This window comes from Silurus aristotelis (assembly GCF_946808225.1).
Source record: "Silurus aristotelis genome assembly, chromosome: 4".
Lineage (NCBI taxonomy): Eukaryota > Metazoa > Chordata > Actinopteri > Siluriformes > Siluridae > Silurus > Silurus aristotelis.
The window spans coordinates 20,769,353-20,784,073 of NC_139577.1; the positions used below are offsets into that span (position 1 = coordinate 20,769,353).

Consider the following 14,721-nt stretch of genomic DNA (forward strand, 5'->3'; position numbering starts at 1 on the left):
TGATCTGTCACAGAGAAAGAACACATTTTTTCATGCAGTTATAGACTGAGTAAGCTCCTAAAGCCTGAGTCTGATGTGGGTGGACAGGTAGGACTGGCTCTGTGCATAGTCAGAGAAGCTGAAGGACAAATATAAGAATGTGAATTCTGTAGATTTCCACATTTAAATTCATTGCTGCTTCTCTTCATTCTTTTTGAAAAGCAGGGCTCCTCCACACTGCAGTGCTCATGATATGCAGTGCAGCAGGACAGGTAAACCTTTTTTTTTTTTTTTTTTTTTTTTAGAACATAAGGTGGTACAGACATAGAAATATTAGATTTCATTTTTGCATTTAACTGCAAATCTAATTTGAAAAGCATTATCAGTTTATAATTTGAAACAAACACAGTTATAGGTAGCTGCATTTGTTTTTTTGTCCTTGACTAGACAAAATTGCTGTCATTTTACAATTCAATAAAAAATGTCGAAAATCCAATATAGATTTTATTCCACTAAACTAAATAAAGTTTTCTTCCATGATTTTAGTTATGCAATTAATCTCAGGTCTTGTCATCTTGCAGTGTATACAAATACTATACTACATCTAACTTACTTTTACTATAATTAACTAATTAGAATTCTATATTAATATATGCTTGGGGATATATTTTATTTTAAATGGTTAAGTCTACAATGGTCACCCAATTTCATCCATAAATGGCAACAGTGATGAAATAATAACTTAAAATCCTGATCAGTACAGCCTGGGGTTGGTAAACATTTATTTAACATGATTATACCTTATTATACCCGGACAATACATAGTTTTAATGGGGAATTTGTCCCAGAACATAACCATATAATGCCTTTTCCTGTGCCAAAACCTAGCAGAATAATTTATTTTTTTATAACTTCAAACAAAGACTGAGGAGGCTTTTTAATATATATTTAAATGAACACCAACTGATACATCAGTAACAGAAAAGGCAATCATAATTAATGTGTAAATTAACACATCTTGCTCTAGGATGAGGAATCGTTGTCTTTCATGAAAGTCTAAGTATAAGTAAATGTAAATGGGAAAACACAGAAGAAAAAGAAAGAGAAAGGAAAAAAAAAAGAGAGAGAGAGAGAGAAAGAGAGAGAGAGAGAGAGAGAGAGAGAGAGAGAGAGAGAGAGAGAGAGAGAGAGAGAGAGAGTGACTAGATTGGTATAATGATAGTAATTAAAAGTAATTATGGTGAAAGAATTAGTGAAACTATTTGGAAGAGTATTTTATGTAGCCATTAAATGTGTGTGTGTGTGTGTGTGTGTGTGTGTGTGTGTGTGTGTGTGTGTGTGTGTGTGTGTGTGTGTGTGTGTGTGTGTGCGCATGCTAAAGGCAGTTCTTTTCAAGAACATATATTCTCCTGTGGATCACTGCATATATAGACAACCTAATCTGACAATCACTAGAGACACATCCTGTCTGTCTGCATGTTTATTTGTCTGTCTGTCTCCTCTCTCTTTATCTTCCACTCTGTTCGGATCCATATTACTCGAAATAATATTCATGAAAATTAGGAAGAGGCAATAAAATCTTGTTAGGGCAAATTTGCCAAAAATGATCACAAACAACTAAAGATTAATATTCAAAAAAGCAGCAAGTAAATACATAGTGATCAAATGCTGATGTCCTGATATAATATTAAAAGCCAGGCCTTTGCTTAAAAGTGTTCCTTGCTATGTTGAAAGGGTGCTGAATAGAGCAGTGCGTCAACTTTAATTATGGAAGCCACATAATACAATTCAGTGCACATTCGATTGAAAGCTTCTTTGATGTCTCTATATTAGCCGCTGTTTCATGTGCAAAGCAGAGGTCATGTGTTCTCACTTTATATTCTCATTCAACAAGCTGGTTCTTTGTATCATTGTCACTCTCACACACACTTGCAAACAAAAAGAGACACAGGTGCACACAGATCTGATGATTAAAACAAACTTTATGTTTTTAAGCAGATATTAGGCAGTTCACCTTACAGAATCCTTAATTGTGGGCCTTGATGTTGCAAATTGAAATTCACAACTGACACTGGATTAGAATGAATATAGCTGTAGAGGACCTGCAATGTAGCATGAGATCAGTTATGACCTAAATTTAGATTCAAGGTGAACAGGGATCTTCTTCTATAAATCATAATACATTGCATTCAATATACATTGTAATTTTAAAAATGCAGTATTATTAACGTCATTTTGTGTTTAATTAATTGTTTACTCTGATTATATACTTTTTCATGTGCAGGGGTAAAGATTAGCAGATCTAATAGGAGATAGCAATCAAACACATAATGTGCTAATGTCCTATTTGAATCGTGTAAAGGCCTTTGGTGTTTACTAATCAGAGAGAAATTTAAAGATAATATATACTGTAAGTCTAATATAAGATATATTGAATAGATGGGATGTAGACATGATTTTCTTAATCACAAATGTATTGCTTTAATTTTTAATCTCGGAATATTTTCTTGCAGATATTGAGACAGGAAGAGTGACTCCAAACAATGTAAAAGCCAATGAATACACATTCACTGTTGCACTGTTGGATTGCTGGAAAACCCTTGGCCATTGCCTTACAGAATACTCACTAAAATGTGCATTAGGGAGCATTTTGTCCTTAGAGGTTAGAATATAAACTATGAAAAACATTGAAGTGATCTGTTTGCCATCCATTCCCAAGTACACAAGCCCCGCTCCCAGAATCTACAGTGACTACTAGACTTTATCATCTTAGATCTGTAGCTAGGTAACTTTCTCTAAACTTAAAGTGTTCAATATAACAGCAAATCAAGTATAAGTCAAGTGCAAGTAAATTAGAAATATTTAATATACTGACATAATATATTGACAAGTGTGAGTGTGGCTGTTTATAGACAATCACTTTACAAGCTTGATTTTGTCTTGAAAGGACAATAAAATGTTAACATTTTTTAGGTTTTGATGCAACTAACTTTGTCCCATGTATCTATTTATTTTTTATTTGTCTTTTGCATGTTTGTATATGATTGTATATTGTATATGAATTATGCAGCAGATCATATTTTTTCCCTTTTCTTTTCAACTATAATATAGAACACTAGACATTTAGCACCATTGTTCAGTGTGTGTATAAAATGACTGACTGGAGAAAATCACAACCAGCTAATCTAAAATGGAACAATTATTTTTTTTCTAAGGCATCTGGCACTCCTAATAAGTGAAAAGGCCACTGATACATGCACGCTCTAGCCTGGTGTAGCAAAGGAAAACAACATCCTGACAATATAGGAACTTCTGTTTGTATGTGCATGTGTAGGTGTGAGCCTATGAAACTCCCAGGTGGCTGAATGATGGAGTGTTATGACAGGCACTAAATAAGGCCTGCATGGTAAAGAAGAAAAAGGACTTATCTGTTACAGTAAACAGTGTAATCTCCACACCCTGGCATTTTTCTTGTCTGGCTGTTTTGATGGATCTCCCACTTAAACTTTTGATGAATCTGGTTGTGAATTCAGAGCATACCTACACACGAGCACTCCAACACTCCGAATGGGAACAAACACTCCAAATGGGATATGGGAATTATTGCCCTAAGCCAATCGATAAAAGATAAAATACATGCATGAACTGAATAAACTGGACAGTATTTAATATTAGTCATGGGTGATGTATTGATTTTTATACACATTTTGAACACTATATTGCCATTTCAGATACCCAGAAATTTAAAAGACATTCAGAAATCTTTCATGATCTGTGTACACAACAGTAGTTTAGGCAGAGTATGTGCTGACAAATGTGACCGGATAAGTGCTTACTGTGGTGGAATAGTGGAATAATGTCCTCTCTTGATTTTTCCACCTCTTTGAACAAAGAATAACTAATAAAAGGGTGCCTCCCTTTAGTTAGTATATTAGTTATTTTAATACATATTTGCTGCAATATTTAGAACAACAATTATTATTTTATATATTTGTAATTAATAAAAGAGGCTAAATATTAATAGTCTCTATTACAGATCAGGAATGTAAAGGCAAGATTTCGCTGTTGGGGAAAAAACAGATATTGTGAAAATCGGATACTACTAGACGTATTTTTTTACTTAAGGAGGGAAGTTTGTTTAGGTTTATATTTGTTTTATGTAATACTTTTTTCACATGGTTGATACTGAAGCTTTCTGTGAGATTAACAAGTGGAAGCTGTCTGAAAGGAATGTCCAGATACTAACCCGAATTGCATCCAACTGTTCAGTGGGATCGCCACAGAATCAGAATCATTATTTATAGTCAGGCTGCTACAGTATAACCAAACCTTTGGTCAGGCATTATATCAGTGCCCTAAACGTATGATAGTAGTTTTTATTCTGTAACTGACTGGTACAGTGACAGGGTTATTATTCCAATTGTAACATAACTGGGGCAAGCATAATTCTTTTTAAATGTGGATTGCTCATTGCAGTGCAGTAAAATTATGTGTAAAACAGGAATTAATAAGGTGCTTATAAAAGATTAAACACTGGCAGTCTATTTGTGTGTGTATGAGACCTTAGATTAGACCTTTTATTGAAGATACAAATAACTTGAATAAAAACACATAAATGAGGCAGCCACATTTTAAGGATTATGACATTTTGAAGTGAATATTATCTATCTTAAAGTGTATAAATTCACCATCAGTCTCATAATTCTGATCTAACATCTTATGTTAAACATTACACAATATTCTGGGATCTGCAAGATACAGGGAATGTTTGTTTTGCTCCTATTGTAAAGGCTATAGGCTTTAGGCTTGTAGCAAGTGGGAGCTCCATGGCAATGAAGGTGCACATGGCGCAAACAAACACATGCTGCAAACACAACAGTCCCTGGAGGTAATGGAATATATACTCAAAATACACTAAGACAGTAGATCCTAAGCAGTGTAGACAATTTGTGAACCACTGATTATTTAAAAAAAAAAGAATAAAACATGAACCTGGTCAGGGCACAAATAGAGTTAACACAGTCAAGTCCATATTAATCTGACACATACACAAATATCACAAATATAATAGAATATATGTAAGATATTGTGAGTGTATATTTTATATAGTGTATATTTGAACAGCAATGCCTATATATATTTGATGCATCTAAAACGAGAACTGTCATGATTTATGTTATGCAGCTTAACAGCTTAACTGGAGGCTGCATATAATTGATAAGTGGAAAGTAATGTAAAATTATATGTACTGCTGTGGTTATGCCAAACTGTTACATGTATTAGACAAGTGCATGATGAATGAGGCATGCAGCTTGTGCCTTAAAATGAAACGAACTGCAAGACAACAAAATATGCAAGATATTTTATTAAGACAAATAAATACAGAACTAAAAGAATGTTTGTTTGTTTGTTTGTTTTGTTTAATATCATTTATTGAATTCAGAAAACTGCATGTTTTTCCATTTTATATTATATAAGAAAAATCTATTTTAATTACCCTAAACCCTATTTGAACAGGTACACAACCTCATCTGATTCAGGTCACCCCTTACTTTTTGGTGATCCGTTCATTTATTTACCAAAGATTAGTTAACTTTAACTATTTGAATATAAGTAAATGTGTTGTATATAGGAATTCCATAATGAATGTTTATTTCTGCACCACACAAGTAGTGAGGGTGCAGTGGGTAAGATATAAATGTGTGCCTGGGGGAGTTATCCAAATAACCATTTGTTACTTTATGAGGTGTAAAACACTACAGACACTCAATTCAAATGAATAATGTATGTGGCCTAGCTTGGGAGATGGAATATGCAAAAAGCAATAGTGGTTGCGATCCCACTGTGCTGGGAATGTTTCATGCCATGTCCTGGGACCACTGAGTTAACATGAACTAATTAAGATGCTAGTCTGGCTATCCATTTTTGCATCCTCTCCACTATAAAATCTAAATAATTTGACATGTTGGAAATGGACAATGTTTTCTTCCAGTTATTTGAGGGTGGAACATACACTAAAACACTAATGTATCAGAAATGATCTGTTCATTAATATATTTTGATGTAACAGTTTTGTTTTTGACATTAGCACAAATATACGGTGGCCGAGAAGTGCAAAACACATTAACAAATCAGAAAACAAATTAACAAATTAGAAAACACTAACAAATCCGAAAACAAAATAACAAATCCGAAAGCAAAATAACAATTCCGAAAACACATTCACAAATCCAAAAACACAATGGCAATTTAGAAAAACTGGAAACGGTAGGTATAGTACGTGAATGGAACACTCAGTCATCATGTACGTGAATGGAACACTCGTCAATCAGTCATTGGACGAGACACCTGTCATTCAAGATATACAGGAGGTACAACAGTTTCTCCTTGCTTGCTTATGTATACTTCTATTACTTAAGGTTATATTTAAAGGTGCACTTATCAAAATAAAAAATAGTTTAAAGTAAACGGAGATCTTTACACATGTACAAGAAACAAAGATTTAAGATTTCATACTTCCTGTATATCTGGAATGACAGGTGTCCCGTCCAAAGATCGGTAAGTGTTGCATTCACAAACTATACCTACCGTTTCCGGTTTGTCTACATTGTCTTTGTGTTTTCGGATTTGTTAGTGTTTGCTAATTTGTTAATTTGTTTCCGGATTTGTTAATGTGTTTTGCATTCTCGGCCACCGTACAAATAACTTTCGAAGAGAAGAGTTTCTGACTAAAATCGATAAAGCTATGCAATGAAATTCGGCATTCGGTCCCCTGACAATACTCGTCTGAAATGAATGAATCTGCAGAATATTTTGGCATTCTTCACAGAAAAAAAAACAAGTGCATAGATAATATCAATTATAATTTCATTCATGCAATCAAATAAAATGGTTTAATAAAGGCATCAGACCACTATGGGTTAACAGGGTGGTAATAATTTTATACTTAACAGATAAAGAAAAATATCTACCTGCTAAAAAGATTCTTCATCCAGTGTAGTTCATTCTATTTTTATTCTTCTATACTTCTGTATGGCAGTCTAATTGATTGAAATAGTACACTTGTCTCAAGAGAACCATCATGGGTTTACTCTGATTGCCTGTGTCCCAAGGGGAAAGCCCAGCATGGAAGAGATTCAGTGTCATCCAGTTGTGTACATGGCTGTCAATGGAGTGTCAGCAGACGTCAGGAAGAAGAATAAATCAGTCTTTCAGGCTGAGTAACTTGGTGAAGTAACAATTTTCCTCAAGCAAAAATCCCATATTTCAAGTTTCAGCCCTTCAATCGAAATCAAATTTAAAAAATAAAATAAAAATCTCAGCTTTAGGAAAGAGTTTGTGGTTGCTTTAACCGCAGCTGGGTCATAAAACTGTGTTAGTAAAGACATAAAGTGACGGAAGTCACTGGAGTGTTGTGCTGCTAACAGGTTAAGGAGTGCACTGTATTACTGTGTGCTAAAACCACCAAACCTCAGTGTCTGACTGCACCCGTGCCCCCCGCTGGTCTTATGTTAGCAGCACAGCACCGACATTTGACATCATGCGGAGTGACACAGTAGCAGAGACACAACAGGAGTGCTAAGCGTGTTTTGTCCATATCAGAGAGAATTTAGAGCCACATGCCCCCCACAACCTCACTGATTTATTTTAAAACAGTTATAAGACATGCAGAGATTCATTTTGAGTGTCTGTGATGCATTCTGAGCCACCGGGAAGACGGAAAAGAGGAAGAACATGGAGGAGGTTTATGGATGTAGTGAGGGCAGACATACAGGTAGTTGGTTTGAAAGAGGCAGATGTAGAGGACAGAGTAGTATGGAAACGGATGATCCTCTGTGGCGACCCCTAATGAGAGCAGGAAAAAGAAGAAGAAGAAGAAGAAGTGATGTATTTCTTTTATATTAAACAACCTGATGTATTAGACCAATTTTTAGATTAAAAGTATGTACTTTTCTTTTATTTTTTCATGCTATAGATATGTGATTATGCCCCCTTTTTATAGAAATTTTAACTTTTTTATTCAGTCAGTATAAAAACAATCTTTGATTATTTGCTGGGTTATATCAAGTAATGGTTTATAAGATTGCAAGTAACAATGTATCTGTCATTATACTGTATATATCCACTAGAGAAAAGAAAATAAATATGAAAAGTATACAAATGTGCTTATTTGTACTGTATGCTTCCAATGGTCCATAACAAGCTCTGCAATTTATACTTTCAAGCCCTAGGATAATTTATATGTTGGACACTTCAGCTGGTTTCCTTCATAATGGACCCTTTTACACACTTCGTTTGGACAATTAATCAGCATGCTAAGCTTTGGATTTCCCATGTGGGACATTATTTCTAGATACTAGATAGATGTCAGAAGCTGGACTTCCCTCTACTAAGAATTTTTTTGTTGTTGAAATTATGTTGAGAAGAACACACACAAAAAAAAGAAAGAACTAAAGCTACAGCAAATGTAAAGCCTTCATTGTGAATCATGTTTAAGTTTGAGTGGGTGGATTCATTTTCTGGTGTGTGCGTGTGCGTGTGCGCGTGCGAGATGATGCTGTTTTGACATATCCGTAACAAGCTGGACCGTCACTGCAGAAAAGCCAGTTTCAGGTTGTCCACTCAGGCTGAACCTTTTCTTCTACTGTCTGTCTGTCTGTCTGTCTGTCTGTCTGTGTGTCTGTGTCTGTGTGTGTCTGTGTGTGTCTGTGTGTGTCTGTGTGTGTCTGTGTGTGTGTGTGTGTGTGTGTGTGTGTGTGTGTGTGTGTGTGTGTGTGTGTGTGTGTGTGTGTGTGTGTGTGTGTGTGTGTGAGAGAGAGAGAGAGAGATTCATGAAGAAGTGTGGAAGATGAAATTCAGATAGGAAAATAATGAGAGAGCAATATCTTGGAGAAAACTGTGCACTGATTGCTTCAGGTTAAACAGAATAATGCTTTATTTTCGAGGCTTTACAGGATTTCTTGTTGGGAAAATATTGCTTTGGAGCCCTAAACAGCCATGCAGTGAAAATAAACAGGCAAAGCATTTCAACATATTGATTATTGTAATTAAAGCATACAGAGTCCTGAAATGTACAGCTTAATGAGTAGCTGGTGAAACACTATTTCAACTCTATCCTCCTCCTCTATCTCTCTCTCTCTCTCACACACACACATTCTCAGCAAGAACTGATCACCAGCAGTTTCCTATTGTATTTCAAAAGACACTCAACACACATAAGCACAGTTATGTATTGATTCAACCCAATGTTTATCATAATTACTCTGCTAGGCCAATTAACTGGATTACTATTTACTTAAATCACAATTAAATGAGTATGGCACGCAAATGTTTAATTTTTGTCTAGTGCTGGTGAGTTTAAAAGGAGTTATGGTTGGCATGATAGTGTTTTCTGTAACTCGGGGTGCACAGACAAACGATTTGTTTGATAGACAGGGCTGACATACTTTATTCAGCAGAACTGATCAGTAGGGGTGCATAAAGACTTTCTTAATATTTTATTTTACATTTTTAAAGCAAGTCTGGAAAACATGGTGAAAAGGACTTCACAATGACAAAATAGTCACACAGGGATCAGGTTTTCTTGTTGCCACACATGCTCTGTCTAGCCTACTCTGATGCACTAAATCCCTGCAATCACAGATCTGGCACTGTGGCCGTAGGGAGGCTGATGTCAGGATAATGAGAAAAGCCATGTCTTATAGGTAGCTGAAAGTCAAAATGGCACGTCCCTCTATTAATCTGGATCAGTTCAGGGACTCTCAGATTTACAGATATGTATAGCTACACTCAACGTCCACATAAAACAAGACTGTCAATCAATATTTTCTTTTAAAGTATCCTTTGATGCCTAAGATATGCTCTAACCCAAAGTTTCAGAGATACATGCTTAAAAGTCAGACAGAAGTCACTGCTTTATAGAAAGGTTTTTTCTTACTTCCTGTGAGCAATCCTTACATCTCAGCTGTCTCTTTATGTGCTTCAAAGGCAATAAAAAGTGGCAGCACCCATCCAAAAGTGGCTTGGTTTACAGGAACAAATTGTGCTTTTCTACCCAGCAGTGCAGGACATTTATATCCATACCCTGTTCAAGTATCACAGAATCTGTGGAGGTGGGAGGAGTTCTGTGAAGATGGATGAGCTGGGAAAAATTTCACATAATGTATACTGTATATTTCAAATGTATATTATATTTTACAAGTGGAGACCTCACAAAGGTAATATGAAAGCGATAACATTGTAAGTCTGTTGGCCTGCCTCGAAAGCGACAAGTGATATAAATATACCAAAGTGTGGCACTACTCTAAAATAACTGAAAATAAAAACGACATGTGGACAAAAATTGTCAGACAGTCATGTAATAAAGTGGAAAATCAGATGCAGCTGTGTGGAATTTATCAACAAAGTGCAAATCAAAAACAAACAAAAGAAATAAGGCATTGGATACTATACACATGATAAGACCTGAATGTAGACAAAATAGACATCAGGAAAAGGCAAACTGGTGACAAAAAAAGTGCTTGAACAGTGTGTTTAAATACAAGTGCTAATTAACATTAACGTGAATTAGGTGTGCAGACAATGGTCCTTGGGAAATGCAGTCTTGACAGAGCCCACTCTTTAATTCACTAATAGGATTAAGTCAGGCATTTTAAAAAAAATGGTTCTCATGGTTAGGCTGTATAACAGCAACAACCCCCTCCCTTGTTACTTTCTGCTTGTAGAAGCACAATATCTTCTAAGCAGCACAATAATTATAATAAAACGACTTCTACTACTACTACTAAAGAGATAAAAGAAGAAAAAAGGAGAACACCTGTTTCTGTTAGAAGGTTAAAATCTGAAAGTCCACAGCTTCAGGATCTGAAATTATAAATATCAAAAAAGCTCAGCCTGCATCAAGGCCATAAGCTTCTGGCTGACAGGCTGTAAAGAATCCATGTTGTTTAGTCTGCTGTCCCAAGCACCTCACTCTATATCTTCCAACATAAGACATGTGCTGTATCAGAGCCCATAACTGATCTGCCCCATTTACTGTCGAGCATAAAACAAGCAAATTCAGCAATACTTGTGTCAGGGTGTGAGCGAAACAAAAGGCAGAAGCCGGAGAACAGCTCGCTTGGGTTTTAACGGCATGCGTGAGAGAGAGAGATACACACATGCACGCACGCACACACGCGCACACGGCAGTCCTTCGGTAGAGAGCGAGAGTCCGAGTTGCGCATTGGGAGAAGCGTAGCTGACCCGAGATGCACAGGGAGGGGAAGCGCAGCCTTTACGGGATTCTGGAGTCCGAATGAAACGGATGAGAGGAGTCCTGTATGAAAACCGGACCGCGAAACCATGCCGTACGGGAAGTCCAACATAAACAATAACGAACAGGGCTTGGGAGTGAATGAGGAGCTTATATAGAAGCAGGGTGGAGTGATGATGAACCCCAGGTGAGCGTGATTATGCCTGGAGCTCCAGAGAGAGTGGAGGCATGAGTGATGATGAGCTCCAGGTGTGCGTGATTAAACCTGGAGCTCAAGGGAGAGCGGAGGCATAGAGAGCCACCAAAGGGGGCGTGGCAGGTGGATCCCTGACAACTTGACACAAACCATTCATTCATTCATTCATTCATTCATTCATTCATTTTCTCCCGCTTATCCGTAATTCGGGTCGCGGGGGCAGCAGTCTAAACAGGCCCCCGCCTTCGACTGCTGCCCAATCCTCACAGCACCGTCCCTTACAGTCCCTCCTGCAGGTGGTGAGCCCACGGTAAGGCTTGACACAAACCATGTAAGCAAAATACCTTTACCCAACCAAAACACAATATCACAAAGCCACTGTTGTTGTTGTACTTATTATGTTCAGACAATAATTGACAATATTTTAAAACCAGTTTCATTTAACAAGCTATTATAAATTCTTTTTGAGTTGTTGTTATGGCTACAACAAGAACAACGTGATTATTAAGTTTTTTTTATATTTTGTCAAACAATGTGCGAAGTATGTGTGTTCTATTCTACCAAGGATAAGAAAAACTCAAGATTCACTGTTGGATATACAATTACCAAAATTACACAGTCTCTGTAAAACTCTACTGTAAACTAGTAATGGAAGAACACTTCATAATGTGAGTTGTGCTGCATGATGCAGATTAATCTCATGGCTACAAGTGCCAATTTAATACACAATGGGAAGTAATATGAGTAAATAAATAATCTGCTGTCATTATGCTAACATAGAACTGTTTTGTTGTGCACACTGACATGATTCAACAAACATAGTTAAAAAAATTTAAGATTTCTTTCTTCTTTAGCAAGAAATTGTCTTTTCAATTAGCATCACAGCTGAACAGCACTCACTCTGTTTATTAGATATCTGCTACAAAATGAATGTATCATGTGGTAAGAGAATAAACTTATCATTTGGCATTACTTTATATTGGATAACCTCCATCCTCTGCTTGCCTGACTGTCACAGGATTGATGGATTAAATTTGTGCCTACAGTTTAAGAAAAGGGATTACATTTGACATACCTAAACTAGCATATGACATATGCATACACATTTCCTGCCAGTTCTGACCCAAAAGCCCCTACATAGCACTGACTTTGAAATACTATTACAGGATAAACAGAATGAAGCAGAATGAAGTTTAGGAATACGATGTTATAACGGTTGAATTGGCACTGTACACTCTATCCAACTACAATTGTGATTCAATATATTTACTTTTTACTCCACTATATTTATATTGACAATGACCATTAGCGATTACATTCTGCACCTCTGTTTAAGAAGCAGCCTTTGTTTAAGTTAAATAAAAATATTGCACCTTTTGAGACTGGAAGGTGTATTGAATCAGTCAGCTCTGAAAATTTGGTTTTACTTTATTTTTATTTGTCAATTGAATACAAATGGTTTGTCTACTTTGTGACACTAAAGTGTACAATTATTTATTAATAAAGATACCTGTTTGAAAGATTGCTTTATGACTGTCTTTTTTGAAAGACTTGTTTGGCCTACATTCTCCTTCTTCTTCTTTCAGCTTCTCCCATTAGTGGTCATCACAGCAGATCATCTGTCTCCATACCCCCCTGTCCTCTACATCTGCCTCTTTCAACCCAACTAGCTGTATGTCTTCGCTCACAAATGACATACTCTACATTTTACTTAAGTCACACTGGAATAGAATTGTCTGGAAGTCTTGCTGGAAATAGTGACTTGTAATGGAGTAAGTTTTGCAATAAGGTATACATTTTTTTTATTTCAATTGGATTGCCTGGGTGTCACCCCGAGCCATACTTGAATGGTGATTTGTAAAGGAATAAGGTCTCAATTATTTTTATTCTAGTAGGATTTTCAGGAAGTCTTTACACCACAGGTTGGGGTGAAGTTGTTTCTAATTAGCCAGAGCCCAGACAGAATTGCAATTTGTTGAGCTATGGAAAGGAAGCCATTTTGGTTCATTAGATACAGTGACTGCTTGCTCAAGTTTGGAGTTGTAGCTCAGTGGTTAAGTCATTGGATTACTGATCAGAAGGTGGGTGGTTCAAAACCCGGTATTGCTGTAGTTTCACCCTGAACAATATTGGAATTGGTGACTTATAATATGTAATGGAGTAAGTATTGCAGTATGGAATCAATTATTTTCATTTCAGTAGGATGGCCAGGAATCTTTACACCACAGGTTGTGGTGAAGTTAGTTCCAATTAGCCAGAGTCCAGACAGAATTGCATTGTGTTGAACTTTGGCAAGGAAGCCATGTTGGTTCATTAGGCTTATTGACTGCTTGCACTAGTGGTAAGTGGTAGCTCCGTAGGTAAGCTGTTGGTTTACCAATTAGCAGGTCCCCACAACGTGGGGGGTTCCACCACTGGCATCGCCATGGTAAAATTTTTATTTTACTTTTGAAATCTAATAGTGTGTCCACTTTGTGACATTAAACTTTAAATCATTTTGTTAAATCAATTGTTTAAAAGATTGCTGTATTTCTTTGTCTTTTTTTGAAAGACTTGTTTGGCCTACTTTTAATGTTATATGGTGTTGAAATATAGGAAAAGAAGCCATGCTGGTTTATTAGGCCTATTGGCTGCTTGTACAAGGGGGACGAGATAGCTTAGTGGGTAAGGTGTTGTTTTACCGATCAGCAGGTTCCCACAAGATTGGGGGTTCACGGCCCGGCATTGCCAAGGTGAAATTTTAATTTTTATTTTGAAATCTAATAGTTTGTCTACTTTGTGAGAATAAACTGTAAATCATTTTGTTAATGAAAGAGACCTGTTTGAAAGATTGCTTTATTTCGTTGTTGTTTTTGAAAGACTTGTTTGGCCTTCTTTTAATGAGTTACATATTGTTGAAGTATAGGAAAACAAGCTATTTTAGTTCATTGGGCCTATTGACTGCATGTACTAGGGTTACAAGATAGCTCATTGGTTTAGATTTTGGTTTACCAGTCAGCAGGTTCCCATAAGGTTGTGGGTTCAAATCCTAGTGTTGCCAAGGTAATCATTTTCTTTTTCTTTTAAAATCTAATAGTTTGTCTACTTTGTGACAATAAACTGTAAATTTATTTGTTAATTAAAGAGACCTGTTTAAAAGATTGCTTTATTTCTTGGTCTTTTTTTGAAAGACTTGTTTGGCCTACTTTTAATATGTCTTATGGTGTTGAAGTATAGGAAAAGAAGCCATGTTGGTTCATTAGGCCTATTGACGGAATACACACAAGTGACTAGATAGCTCAGTGGATAAGGT

General features: G+C 36.3%; 1 protein-coding gene across 1 annotated transcript in view; it reads left to right on the plus strand.

The window, feature by feature from the left end:
• ccdc85a (coiled-coil domain containing 85A) overlaps nt 1-13,203 on the plus strand; it is a 52,259-nt gene extending 39,056 nt beyond the window's left edge. Inside the window, exon 3 of the transcript XR_014533212.1 lies at nt 13,016-13,203. The gene's annotated coding sequence lies outside the window, so the exon portion shown is untranslated. The remainder of the gene's footprint in view (nt 1-13,015) is intronic.
• Nucleotides 13,204-14,721: the final 1,518 nt, after the last annotated feature.